The following is a 14,978-nucleotide window of genomic DNA, read 5'->3' as shown; positions in this document are numbered from 1 at the left end:
TGTGGATGTTAGAGCAATATTGAGTTCTCTGTTGGTAATATGTTTCTATGGGTATGTGTATGTATGAAGCACTTTCATCGAACTGGAATCAAATAGCCATCCTGCTGGGAAGAGACCATATATTTTCTCAACAAATTATGTTGTTTTTTTGGGGATTTTTTTTGCTATGTGAATGGATAGTAACTTGGGGCAACTGTTTTCATTTATCGCAGTTTATCTGTACTGTTCTCTTTTCAACTAGGATAAAAGTATAAATATCTACCAAAGATTAATCCAGTCCGAAGAAGCAAAACAGAGATGATATATTGCAAAAAGTGTGCAAAAGTCTCTGTTTGGTTTTATGTTTGCATCATTGATATGTTGTTGTCTTTTTTTTTTTCTTTCTTTTTTCTTTTTTCTTTCTAAGTTAAAATATTTACCTGTTAAGGAAGACACAGTCAGATTCTTATATGATGAAATGAAGCAAAATGAACGTGTGTGCTACACAGATAACTGTTAACCAGACTGTGTGACATTTCCATTAATCATTTTGGTCTTGTTTATTAAAATTACTTCAAAGAAAGTTTTAACCTTAGTTAGAATTCTTTGTACTGAATATATTTATAAGATCTAATAATAAATATGTTGTCCAAATTTTTGAGACTACTAATTATAAAAATCAGTATTTAACTCTTAGTACTAGGAGTGCCCGTTGGCATTCTTCATCCATCAGAAATTACAAGCACTCTATGAAAGGCTCCGATGCAGAAGACTGTACTCTCACAAGCAGATACGACCACATAAGAGTTCCAGATATGGCAATACAGCATCTGTAATTAGCAACATGACTCCTGACAAGTCAGCTGTAGATAGCTCAAGAACAGATGTCAAGTTATCTTTTAAGAATTACATCTAGTCCGTGTTTCACAATAGTGTTTTGTGTTATTGAACTTCATGGGAAGAACAAGGAAAATCTCCAGTTTTAATCCTGTTATGATTCCTGAAACTGGAAATGTAGAAGTTCTACGAAAAAGTATAAATATTATAAAATGAGAGGTGTTGATGGAGTGCTATTAGGAGGTTATAATGTGAAAAACTGATAAGAATTTAATCAGTTTATTGATTTCTTACATCTATCTGAATTGAAACAGCAGAAGCACTGACGTTTTTGCACGTACTACTGTAAAATACAGTGAAACAAATCTTATATATATGTGTGTGTGTGTGTGTGTGTGTGTGTGTGTGTGTGTGTGTGTGTGTGTGTGTGTGTGTATATATATATATATATATATATATATATATATATATATATATATATATATTAATTGGGCAAACACTGAGCCAACATTGTATGGGCATTCACCGTGGTTGGTCTCTACACAAAAAAAGAAAAAGAAAAAAGAAAAGGAAAAAAAAAAAAAAGTGAATGGTATTTTTATACAGCACCACAGGCATTTCTCCATACAGACCTGTAAATACAGGGAATGTGTTACATCTGTGTTTAAGTTTTCTTTTTTTGTTTCCTTCTTAATGTTGGATATTGCTTTGTTTTCATATACTTCTTTCTGGTAGTGGTCTGTCTGAGTATGGTGAGTATATAAAATTACTTTGAGTGAACTTTGATTTGATTACTTCAAAGGCCCCTATTCATTTTGAGAGACCTGTACCAAGTACTGCTCTGTTTTTTGCTGCTTTCGATACATATTAAGTGTGAATTTCTTCTTGCCATTTCATTGCTATTTAATTTTTGTAAATATATCTTTAATAGACCCTCTTTAAAAGATCTAAGCCAACCCCCTTTTGATCCACCTGTTCCCATACTCCCAGGGTCTCTTTCAGTGGAAGTCATGTGCAAGAGCAGAGTGTGATTTTCTCTTTCCTGTTAATTGCATATCGGTGTATGTTCCTTTGTATTCAACATAATAATTTTGTGACAATAATTATACTGAAGTTTGACATAATGAGCATTATTATCAATGTGCGCCACATTTTTGTTTTGCAATTTTTTCCATGCTCTGTTGCAATATGTTCTTGAAAATTTACAATGGGAAAACACAGACGGGACTATGACTCTCTGAAAGGTCACACATGCATACTGTTCCCCGTCCTTCTGTTGACAGCAGTGGATCCAAATGTCCCCTGAACTTTGTAGTACATATACTCTATGGCTTTATACCAGTGAAACACTTCTCCCTCATATTTGTAACGTGAGCCTGTTGGAAATATATATATATATATATTTTTAATTTAATATAAATAAAAATTGATTCGATATTTGAAAGTGTTGTTTCCAGTGTTTGTGTGTGTGTGTGTGTGTGTGTGTGTGTGTGTGTGTGTGTGTGTACGTGCATGTGAAAAATTGTCATGTCTTTCACTTGTTACCAAAATACCAAAAAGTCCCTTTATTGTTACAATAAATGTATGTTATAGATGGGTTCATTTTCATGCCTGAAAAAGTAGACATACAAAAAAAATGTTATTACTGAAAATTACACTCCATGTTATAAACTAGATGTTTGTTATGTCTGTGCAAAATTTTAAATTGACAATTTACTGGAGCTGCTTACATAAACTTCTATTCAGGAAAGGTCTTTTCAGGCCATTTCAATCAGAAATGATATCTTTCTGAAGTTAGACCCATTAATACTAATCAGCTTACTCGTCACTTTGCATTTAAGTTGTTTTTGAGTTTCTTAGCATTTTTTATTTTTAGATAACTCATAGTTTCAGTGTCTTGCCCTTCACTGATGGATAGTAACTCCATCAGAGGACGCATAATTCTGCATTGCACAAGCATAACAGGATAATACTCCATATTACATAGTTGTGGCAAATCGATCACTTTTTTTTTAAATTATGGAGTGCTACAGCAACTAGAGAGAAACTTTCAATAGTGAAAAATGCCTAGTTAATTATCTGTCTTTCCAAAGCAACGTGCAATTGCTTAGGTCCCACATTTGCCAAAGACTGACGAAGTTATTGTAAGGTGACAATAGCTATTAAACTGGAACTTGCAGAAATTGTAGTCATCTGAATGTTTTTTTTTTTTCTCTCTCTCTCTCTCTTTGCTCGTGAGAGGCTGTTAGAATAGGCACATTCTCTGGATGTGCTTCCTGGGTCTTAATTATCCACGGCAGATGTTGTCTCACATGTAGAAGACTAAACAAAATTAGTTCCATGTGTCATTGTTTGTTTGTCATTTTTGTTTGTTTTGTTTTGTTTTGTTTTTCTGAAGCAGCCAACAAGCAAATAAAGCACACAGCCATGTATCTGGTTGTTGTTTTGAAGATTGTTAAGGTTATAATAATATAATAATACTCAGAGGAAATTGACATTAGTGATTGTTAAACTGTCAAACTTTGGGTAAGTGGAAAACAGTGACAAAAACACTGTTCTCTGAAGACAACAGGTCATTGTTTCTATATTATCATGAACAGACAAGCAGTAAGACTACAGTGGTTAGTTTAATAACTCGTGCAATACAATTCATAGAGGGCTCACAGTGCAAGTAGTATGAATAGCATCTAATTTATGATCAGTGATGATATACAACAGCAATAACCACAACAACAGCAGTAATAATAATAATAATAATAATAATAATAATAATAATGATAATAATAATAATAATAAGTCATGTTTATAAATTACACTGAAGTCAGCACATTTAAATTGACATTAGTTCTCATTGTGGTAATGGTATAGTAATGTTGACTAATTGTACAGAAATACTCATGATCCTGGAGATGGGGTCAGACCTGTTCTTTAGTCGCTAATAGCGTTTTAGTAATTTTCTGTTTTGTGCTTTTGACTGTTGATACTAGAGGTATTCCTTTCTCTGCTCTTCTCTGCTGTCTAGCTGGTAGACAGAGATGAAGAGCTGTAATTTCCACTGGGCCCACAAAGTCGTGACCAACTGCACATCACCATCCTCCATTTCCTCCTCTGTCTTTCAAAAACACATACACACACACAATGCATGCACACAGAAGCACTCATACATTCTGCTGATATCAGTATCATGGCCAGTACTGCAATAACTCCCAATGCTTTATTAATCTCATTATAAGTAATAAAGTACATATCCAATACACTGAGCATCAGGTTCTTGTAATGTTTATGTCAGAATTATATTGAAAAAAACTTCCAAAGATATTGATGAATACTTCATTAAATGAATCAGTAAACATGCTTTTCCTATAACCTCCTCAGAACATTTTGCAAATAATATATCAAATATATTATTATTGAGAGATAGTTTTTTTTTTTGTTTTTTTTTTGTTCTGAATTACTGTAATAACAGAAAAAAGAATCAATGACTACACTGGAGAGATGGAGTGTGTGTATGAGGTGTGGCTATTAAATAATGAGATTGGGCACATGTAAGTCCTATCACAGCGTGCATGCATGAACCACTTGGTATACATTGACTCCTGAATAAACACAAGCAACCCCTGAAAGCTTCAGTCCGCTTGCATCTTCAGTGTCCTGTTATGCATCGGTTGAAGTACATGTGTTTTTTTCTGTCATAAAAATGGTCAGTTCAAAAATCAAGCAACGCATCAATTTGAAATTTTTGGTGAAATTAAACAAAAAGGCTACCAAATCTTTTGGTATGCTAACTGAGGTTTATGAGGAAGAATGCATGTCATGGGCACGGGTCTGAGTGGCTGAGGTTTATGGGGAAGACTGCATGTCATGTGCACGGGTCTGAGTGGCACAAGAGATTTTGTGAAGGTCGAGAGGATGTTGAAGATGATGAACGTTGTGAAAGCCCATGCATGACAAGAACTAGCGTTCGAAATGAACAAATCGTAGCGACTCAGCATCAGAATGATTGCAGAAATGGTCTCCATTGATAAAAGACATTATTAAGACATTAAGACGTTATTAAACAGTTATAATCACTGTTATTAAACTGTTATTAAACCGATATCAAACAATCATTACAATCAAATTACAGCATTAGTCTCATTATTTAATAGCCACACCTCATATGTGTACAAGAGTGCATTGAAGTTCAAGTCTGACATCTTTGGTTTACTAAGAGAACTTGACTTGGTAAGAGGCAGTAGGTCAGTAGCATTTAGCCTTTAATTTTGCTTTGTGGCATTCGATCATTTCTGATCAGTTAGTTTAAGCCCACACCATACTGCCACACCATATAGGGAAATAAGTACTTGTTCCTTCATATCTCTCTGCAGCAGTTATACATAGTTTCTCCACCACTCCATGACAGCCCATTGTGTAAAACACTCTCTTCTCCTGTAAGAGCCTTTTTGAAGACTCTCTACTTTGTCTCCGCTCTCTGCAGACCAATGCATGATGGTTTTGCTGAGGAAACTAAATTCACTGTGAGCTATCATCACCGATCGTGGCCTTCTCTCTAAACTTCACTGGCCCTGGCCACCCAATATGTATGCTGCAGAGGCATTTCGCAGGGGCATTTTACATTTCAAAAGCACATCAATTAATGAATACTTATTGGCGAACCTTGGCCCTGTGTTTTTTTTTTTTTGGTTTTTTTTTTCCTTCCAGTAATATGTTGAATAATGATAGAGATATGGCAGGGCTGTCAAAGTCAATGCCCTCTCCCATCTCCCCCCAGTATGTTTCACCATTGGCTGGTCATACTGGCCATGGCCAAATCACGAAGCTGCACAGCCCTGTTCTGTTTGTCTGGGGTGAGCAGTGACACGGTGTTAACGCTCCAGGGGCTTTTAATGAGCTCCCTCAGGATTGGCATTTAACATTCAATTGATGGCAGTGACATGAATACATACACACACACACACACACACACTCACACACACACACACACACAAGCATGACCAGCACTGACCTGTTCTCTGTGTGGAGACCGATACACAGATAACCACAGATGCGTAGACACCCTATCATTTAACCATTTCAGTTGCACTCATAGGATTCATGCACAATAATTATTTCTAACTGAATAGCACTTATCTGTAAGATGTTAAAGGGAATAACAGTTGAAATAGCCATTTCAGAATAGAGTTTGTAAGGGTAGGTAGAGTTTGTAGATAGGGTTATGCGTACTTCTCCATCTAAAATGTAACTACTGTGTCAGTTATACAGAGAACTAGAGTTAGTCATGAACAGTCATGAACCATATGTATTTCATATATTCAGTTTGAAAGGCAGAAAAGATAAATGAGAAAGGAGAAAAAACACATACTGTTCCAAGGTACTGTTAAATTATGATACATACAAATGTCAAGTGTTAAATATAAATATTAATATGAAATGGGCAGACAAATGTGTTTGTGGCTCAAGTTTTTATTATTTGCTGTCTTTTCCTGTCATGCAGAAAAAGTGAATAACTAGCCATATTTGCTGAAGGAATAGCTTCTATTTTTCAGTGACCCAGCAAGTTTGAGCTTATTCGAGGTGTTGTAGTTGACATGCTTCCTGGATCAGTGGATTGTAAACTTATCCATACACCAGACCCCTTTGTTAATGAAAACCACAGCTAACCTCTCACCTCAGTGCACCAGAGCTCAATCGATTTTTTGCTCTCCGCTTGCTTGCAAACAAGATTTACTTCTTATGTGGCGTGCATTCCAAATGAAGCAGAAAGAGAGGGACAGGGATGTTAAATACATTTATGTGTCTTTCCTCAAATTTTTCATTCTTTGTGAGACAAGGCTGGAACTTTACTCTCAACATGTCAGTGATGATGGTGGAATGAATGTGAATTTCTAAGTAGAGGGTCAAGGAAACAAAGATGATTTTCCTTAATGTTGAGGACGAAGAGGAGCATCCCTTTGAAAAAGGAGTGTTGTTTAGGAGCGAGAACTGTATTTTAAGGCAGTGGTTCACAATACCAGTCCTGAGGCCTACTGTCCTGCATGTCTTTGTTTTAACTCTTCATCATCACAGTTAATTGAGCTCAGGTGTGTCAGTCCTGAGATCAGGAGAGTTAAAACAAAGACGTGCAGGACAGTGGGGCCCTAGGACTGGAGTTGAGAACCACTGCTCTAAGGTACTCCCTTTGTTGATTTGCTCCTTTAACTATTTTCCAAAGTTTACTCTCCTCCCTTACTAAAATATAGAAGGGCCTTGGCAAGTTTATACTGTAACAGAAACTTACAGAGTCCACAGAAAGATCATTCCATCTGTTTGTTGTATAAGTGACCAGTTCATTTGACCGCTGTGACGTCTTACTAGAAGCGCCGTGCTGGTTTGACCTACTTATACCTAGAAGCGCTGAGCGGTGGTCATCCGACCGCAGTGACCAAAGAAAAAACAACTTTGCACTCGATCAAATTTCAGGACCCTCCTTTCATGACTTGTCCTAGATTTGTACGTTTTATCACCCAGCATCCTTAAATTTTCAAAATCACACCAGTATAAGCTAATTTAAAACAATTTTGCTCCTATTTCTGTGAAATTGCTGTCAGCCTCGCGTTCGGCCATATTGTTTCCTGCCTTTCAAGGCTATAATTCTCTTTTCTCTCAGCAGATGTCGCAAGGGTTTGCTCGTACTAGTCTTCTGTCATTCAGACATGTGAGTAAGATTTGCATTTATAGCAGCATAATAGTATGTGTGTATATACATATATGTGTGTGTGTGTGTGTGTGTGTGTGTGTGAGTGTATTTCAGGGTTTCCGCTAAGATTTTCTCTTGCCGAAAGAATTTATTTTACTGGACAAATTTGAAACTTATCTGTCACGTTTCAGTGGTCTAAGTTAGAAACGCAAATAAAATGTACTTCTAGGTTGATGCAAGAATGACAACAACCTCAGTTCAGCTTGACTACTAACAGTTAAGCAAAATGAACAGTAACGATTGAGCAAAACCTCAACATTAGCCGCTAAAATGTGGGCTCTATATATATACTCGTGGTATGAACTAGTTTTGGCCAAATCATTCGAATGCAGCAGACTAACAATAGACTATGGCACTCTATTGGGAGGGGGTTTGGAGGTGTTACTCGTAGGCGACTAGGCAGGCTAGGTGTTAGGCTACGTGAGGAGGATGTAACATGAGGAGGATGTAAAGCTCCAAATAGGTAGATAAATCCAGGCCATTTAACGAAGAAGAATTCTTTTTAAATACTCCGTTCAGTATCACCATGTCTGGAAGCTATTGTATATGCCTGAGGGTCCAGCCAGTAAAGTGTCTGCTAAAAGTACTCGTTTTGTGATAAGGCTCGAGAGGGCCACTAGCGCACGTCGCTTTTTAAACACTAGTCTCTTTTCCACTGGTTGCTGATAGCTACCTAGCTAACGAGACACATCATTGCCTTTAACACGGTTTACCATTATCTACAATGGGAAAAGTTGTGGAGGAAGTTGCTGCATCCTTAGTTCGGGAGTATCTTATGGTGCGTTCCATTTGAACTTGTAAGTTGGAATTTTCCAGTCGGAAATTTCAGCGGATTTCCAACTCGGAAAGTCGGAGGAACCTCACCAACCCCAACTTCAAAATCCAAGATGGCTGCCCCGTATTGAAGTAGTGAAAGCTGTAGTAGCTTACTGTTTGTTGGCACTTCTGTCTTAGTTGTGTCTCATTAAATCAGTCGGACACACAGTACAACCGTGGACATGTTGCAATGGCATTTGCATGAGCAAAATACCGCTTAATGCGTTGTTATCAACTGCTATTGCTAACAATGGCTAACAACAGCTAACCTGGCTAAAACAACTTGTTTGGGAATGTGGTCAGCTCGGGTGTGATGTCATTCCCAGCTCTGAGTTCTGACTTCCAAAGTAGGTAAAACCAGCACGGCACTAGTAGGAAGTCACAGTGGTCAAATGACCGGCAGTCGGCGCTTCAAGGTATAAGCAGGTCAAACCGGCACGGCAAACTTCTCAACCAAACCAGCTACTTGAGCATTTGTAAATCTAATTGCTGAAATTATGGAGAAGTAATCTGTGTTTGGGGAATCATATACTAATAAATAAATTCTGAAATGCTGTCTGTCCAAAATGATTGGGAAACAATGACCGTTGGTTGGAGCAAAAATTAGCATAGTCCACAAATCCTCTGAGAAAATCACAATAATGGGATTATGACCTGTATCATTTAGTACCATTTATTACTGCTTGTTGAGACAACCCAGTCTCCCAACAAGGCCAAGCTGTCACACTCTGTGCATGAGTTTCATTAAATGAAACCTTGAAAGCTTTTTTTTTTTTATTATCAATTGCAGGGAGCTGATGTGAGCCAAGTCTACTCATCTTTGAGGTATAGCATACAATGTTCCTTCTTGCCTGTGTCAATAAATCCTGCAAGAATTTTTTAGCTTAAATTTCCACAACTATGTGATTGTTGTGCTTTGTATTGAGTCATAATGTGCTTATTTGGCCTATTTGTTGACTTTTTGACTTTTGCTTATTTCATCTCATCTGAAAAAACAGAGCTGTTTAAGAAGTAGAAAGGCTTGAACTCAGCCAGTGCTCATGTACTCCTAGCACATATACAGATATGCACATATGTAGAATGTATCCAGACTCACTCTATGTTAACTGATCAAAAAAAAAAAAAATAGGCACAGAAGTGACATGTGGGGAGAGCAAAGCAAATTTGAAAATGTTTATCTTGGACAGGCTAATTAAAGTGTCAAATTCCATTCACAATTCATTATACATGCCTGTCCCTCCCTCTGTCACTGGGAAAAATGGGAATATCAATCATCAACTTTTGCAGGCCTCAACCTCTCCCTCATCCGCCCCCTCATCATTTGTCTGCATGACAGCACTATCTAAAATATCCATGAATTATGACTTCCCACTGAGCACACAAAGTTCCCTTCCACTTAAATCCTTTTGTCAAAACATTGCCATATAAGCAGTACTTTTTTTTTTTTTTAATACATTTGACTGCCACAACTCTTGACCTTGGTTTGACATAGTCTTGTCATGGTACAGCCTGCAAAGTGAATGAGACCATTATATCGTCTGTCATGCAAAAAGGTTTATTTCGCACACATGTGACAGGAAGATGATGGTTCACTTCAGATGGTGTAGGAGACAAAGGTCCCTCTGGTTTGTAGCTATTACTCTGCATCTTATTGGACTGTCCATCATTACAGTCAGCATTTTACTGAAAGCACAAAATGAGATTCTGACATACAGGACAAATGCACATTTTGCACACTTGAGGGTCATGGGTTCATTTAAGCACTTCAAGTTTCTTGGACAGGTGATTATTAAATTACATAAGCTGCCTCCTCTTTATGAAGATGCTAATACTGATGATTACATAGAAACACAGTAAAATTTGTTACACAGAAGTATAGTCATATGGTGTAGATGTCAGTAATGAGTCTTTCAACTCAGTTTAATGAAATTAAACCATGCTGTAAGTATCAATACACTATAGGTTTAAGATAAATGGAATATTCACTTTTGGTTCCCAAGGTGACTGCTTGCAGTGTATTCTGGGAGAAAGACTATTCAATAAGGTACTTGAACACTTACAAAAGATTCAATATAAACATTAGTGAATGGTTAGCCTGCTTACAGCACACTCAACAGAGATTTATGTAATTCAACAAAACGCAACATTTACTGATAAAAGCCATTTAATAGTCAGCATGTCAATGGAAGTAGGCAATTCACTGTAGCCATTTTCAATTTGTCATTAGTCATTAGTCATTTGTAAAAGCCAAACTCTCAGTTATGACTGAAATAAAACTATTTTTGAAGGAATTAGTCTTGTCTTTTTCAGTACTTTATATAGCACATGTGAAATAGACAGTGATAAAGGAGCTGGTACTGCAAATGTGGATTCCTTGCCAACAACTGCCTTCTTGTACACATCATAAATGAACAGGAGAGGGTTTGACTGAGTAGGCTGGAAAATTTGGCCAGTGGATGGCATCTCTGAGATGTTCTGCTTTGTAACAGTGCATAATTTCTCTTCATGTGTAAATGTGTGTTTGGTGTCAAGGGCACAAAGCTAAAAGCCAAGCTGACATCTCTGACAGGCAATTACTGTACCTTGTCCGCATCATGGGTTGTGAGCTATAGGCTCCATGGTACACTTAACAGAGCTGATGGGAGGACCAGGGCAGAGGATTAAGAGAAAAACAAATGTCCCACAGGAAGGAAAAGAGCACTTAGTGTTTAAGACATCGCAATGTGACTTATAGGAGCTATATGAAGTTTACAAATTGTACATGTTGTGATGTTTAGTCTGACTGTCAGCATGAATGAAATGGTAATGAATCCTTGAAAAAGAGAACCAATAAACTAGATACATCTCTGCAGAAAATATTGGTCACATTTTCAATCAAAATCCAATATTGTAGTCGTTTTCTATGATATGTTTTTGACCACAACCAGATTAAAAAATTCATAGCCAGTGGTGTGAACAATTGTATCTAATACCTACTGCCTTCATTATCATTTATGTCAACAGTTTTTATATTCTGCTTGTGATGTGCAAGCATTTGTGGTAAATTAAATTACGTTTAATATCAAGACAGACTTTTCATATGAGACAATGTAAAACTGTTGTCTGTGTCTGAACTGATATAAAACACCACCATTCACTAAGACAAAAAAAAGTTCACCAGAAATCAGCAAACTGTAAAATTGAAGTAAAAGAAGACGTTTGTAGCATTTTTATATGATATAACATCTGTGAAACCATGTTGAAACTGAAAGTTACAGACTTCTGATAATAAGGAATGGAACAAAACTCGTCAAAACTAATATTTTTCCTACAAAAATCATTCAAATGTTAATGTTTTTCCAAAATATTAGACATGTTTTATGAGACCAGACAGGAGATAACAACATATGTTAGGACTGTACCAAGCCAGAAAAGGAAAAAAAAAAAAAAAAACCCTACTTGAGAAGATTCAACTAGTCCATGGATTATCTCTCAACTCTTCTCTTTGGCCTAGCTTGTTCAAAATGTGCCCTTCATTTGGTACTTTGTCGAATAAAAGAAGTATAACCTGTGACAGATCTGAGTCTGTGCACAGGTTTATGTTAGCTTGATTTTAATGTACAGGATTGGAACAAAACTAATTTAAAATACACTGCCTGGCCACAAAAAAAAAAGTCACACACTCTAATATATTGTTGGACCACCCTTTAGATTTGATTAAGGCATTCACCATGGTATTGTTTCAACAATCTTATGCAACATCACAACATTTATTTCCTTCCAAAGCTTTGTTAATTTTTGGCCGAGATCTTGTTGATGACGGGAGAGTTGAACCACTCCGTAAAAGTTTCTCCAGCACGTCCCAAAGACTTTCAATGGGGTTAAGGTCAAGATTTTGTGGTGGCCAATTCATGTGTGAAAATGATTCCTCACGCTCCCCGAACCACTCATTCACAATTTCACCCCGATGAATCCTGGAATATGCCCGTTCCATCAGGAAGGCAAAAATCCACTGAATGTACTGAATAACCTGGTCATTCAGTACATTCAGGTACTCAGCTGACTTCTTTTTATTGCCACATAACATTGCTGAGCCTAGAGCTGACCAGTTGAAGCAACCCCAGATCATAACACTGCCTCCAGAGGCTCCAATTCCAAACGGAGGCAGTGTATTGAAATACTCGCACTGTAATCTATCTCTCTCTCTATATATATATACACACACACATGCCTATCACAGATATTTTTGTGTTTTTCCCTAAGAAACACTAATCATGATTGTATCTGTGAATGGGCTCCTACTGCTTAACAACTATAGAAATGACTCTGTGTTTTAATGCCTCTCATGAGCTTTCTAGCCCTGAGTTCAGTCATTTAACTTGTAAAAGAAAATATGCTGACAGTCTTTCCTTTCACATTGTAAACACTGGCTGTAAAACATGGCTATTTCATATTGTTTGAAAAAGGTATTATGTATTAAAATGCATTAAAATGTATTATTTCCATTGATCCTGTCATTGTAGCCTTAATTTATTAATTCTGTTGAAATGCAAGGTTTGCCCCTGAAATAGTTTAGTGAATTATGTTCATTAAAAAACAATGGTTAACCATAAACCATAACATTTAAACCAATTCTTCATTTGATCTGATAACATCTATTTCATGTTATTACATTAAGCCTACAACCCGACTGCACTAATCTTGACTCATTGAATTCAGTTGTATAGCCACTGTGTTTTGCTGTTCTGGGAATCCTAAGTCTATGGTTACACTGAAGACTGAGCCTTATGCTGGCGCTGTTCTTCTGCTGTCTACAAAAAGAGATACTGACCTAGACCTCTAGAGGCTTGAGCCTCTCTGGACTTAGCTCCGTCTCATTAACAGGCATGCATGGACACAAGCCCCTGTGAATCAGTTTAGTCTGATGTGAGGAAATATGCACTAATTTGCATTAGCTAATTTGCTACAGTGTGTGCCTCTCCTTTTTCTGTACCCACAAGAGCTTTGGAAAACTAACTGTATTTGCATCTTAGGCTGATTCATTTTAAATGCACAGCATTTGAAAGCATATTGGAGAAGCCCAAACGTATCAAGAGAGGGTGATATCACTCCATATAACATGGGTTAATTGCAGCAGAGCATACAAATGGATTAATCAAAAATTCATAAAGTCTAGTATCAAATTACACCTTAACAAGCGTTTTGAAATTATATTCAGAAATTCTATTTGCATGATTCAGGTATTAAATGATGTAATCTCTTACGATGTTGGGTTAAAGCAAGAGAAAACCTCATAAAGAAACATTTTGGAGGGATAAGATCATAGCTATTTACGAGAGCTAGGAACCATGATTAAGAGAGGAAGCCTACAACTCACTGATGAGACAGAAGGCGCTTTCGGAACGAACAGTTCTAGGGTCTCATTTGATAGGAACTACCCCCTGGGGAGCTTCCCCTAGAACTAAATACGTTCTAGGGCTTTTTACTCTTTGCATTCGCACCGCCAGTAGGAACGTTGAAGAGACGTAAGCCGGCCGACAGTATAGCAGCTAAGAGCTGTTGTTTACTACTAACCAGGATAGCTGCACATTTTTAAGTACAAATTTAATGACTTATGACCTTTTAAATACCTCCAAAAGGAAAAAGAAATTGACAAACTAGACTACAGTATACACAGTTAATGAGTTTTATTGAATTTGAATGACAGAAATATTGAGGGCACATTAGATAACATATAACTGCCTTCTCATTAACGAAAATAAAACTGTATGGCGATAGACCCAGTCCAATGGAAAAAAATGTCCCCCTGCATTTATGCATTTACCACCACAGTAGCAGTGAATGACTCGATGGGCATAGTATTTTTCGGGTGCTAGCATAGCACTTGTGCCTGACGCTTGCTCGCAGCATTGTGTTTTGTTTTGTTTTTTTTTCCCTGTTGCAGCCCTCAAATCGTAAGCTGGATAAACACATTCTTATTTTAGGTTAAAATGCGGATCACAGCCACACAAGCAGACACACAAGCACCTACCGAAGCAGAGTGTACGCTACCTCTTCAATGTTCAAATATACATTGGGCGTTGCAGAAATGGTCATTGTTAGGGGCTATAAAATAACGGTGAAATAAAACATAAAAACCATGTGTCCCCTCCTACAATTACAGACATTTTAAGACATTTTTAGACATGAATATCAAAAACGAAATGTAATACGTTCTAAGACTTTATAATTTGCACAGATCTTTAAAAATGGCGGTTGCAATCATCGTATACCTGCGTCTGGACCAATGGCTGTACACCTACGTCACAAGGTTCCTATTGCGCTGCGAAAGTACCTACCCTGGAGTTAAAAAAGCCCCTCAAAACGGAGTTCTAAGAACTATGATCATTCTAAGTTCCTGCGATGCGAACACGCGAAAAGGGGGTACTTTCTCCATTAGTTCTAAGAACTATGGAAAAGTTCCTCCGGTGCGAAAGCGCCTAAAATTCATTTACACCTCAACACAACACCACTCAACATTGATCAACCGCTCAACACCAACACTGGATTTTGGTTAATGTGTAAACGGTGTTATTTTCAGATTCTGAATGTTCCATATGTTGATAAATTCAATGAATTGTATCCACAACAA

This window comes from Chanos chanos, chromosome 7 (genome assembly GCF_902362185.1).
Source record: "Chanos chanos chromosome 7, fChaCha1.1, whole genome shotgun sequence".
NCBI lineage: Eukaryota > Metazoa > Chordata > Actinopteri > Gonorynchiformes > Chanidae > Chanos > Chanos chanos.
This window is presented reverse-complemented; position numbering follows the sequence as displayed.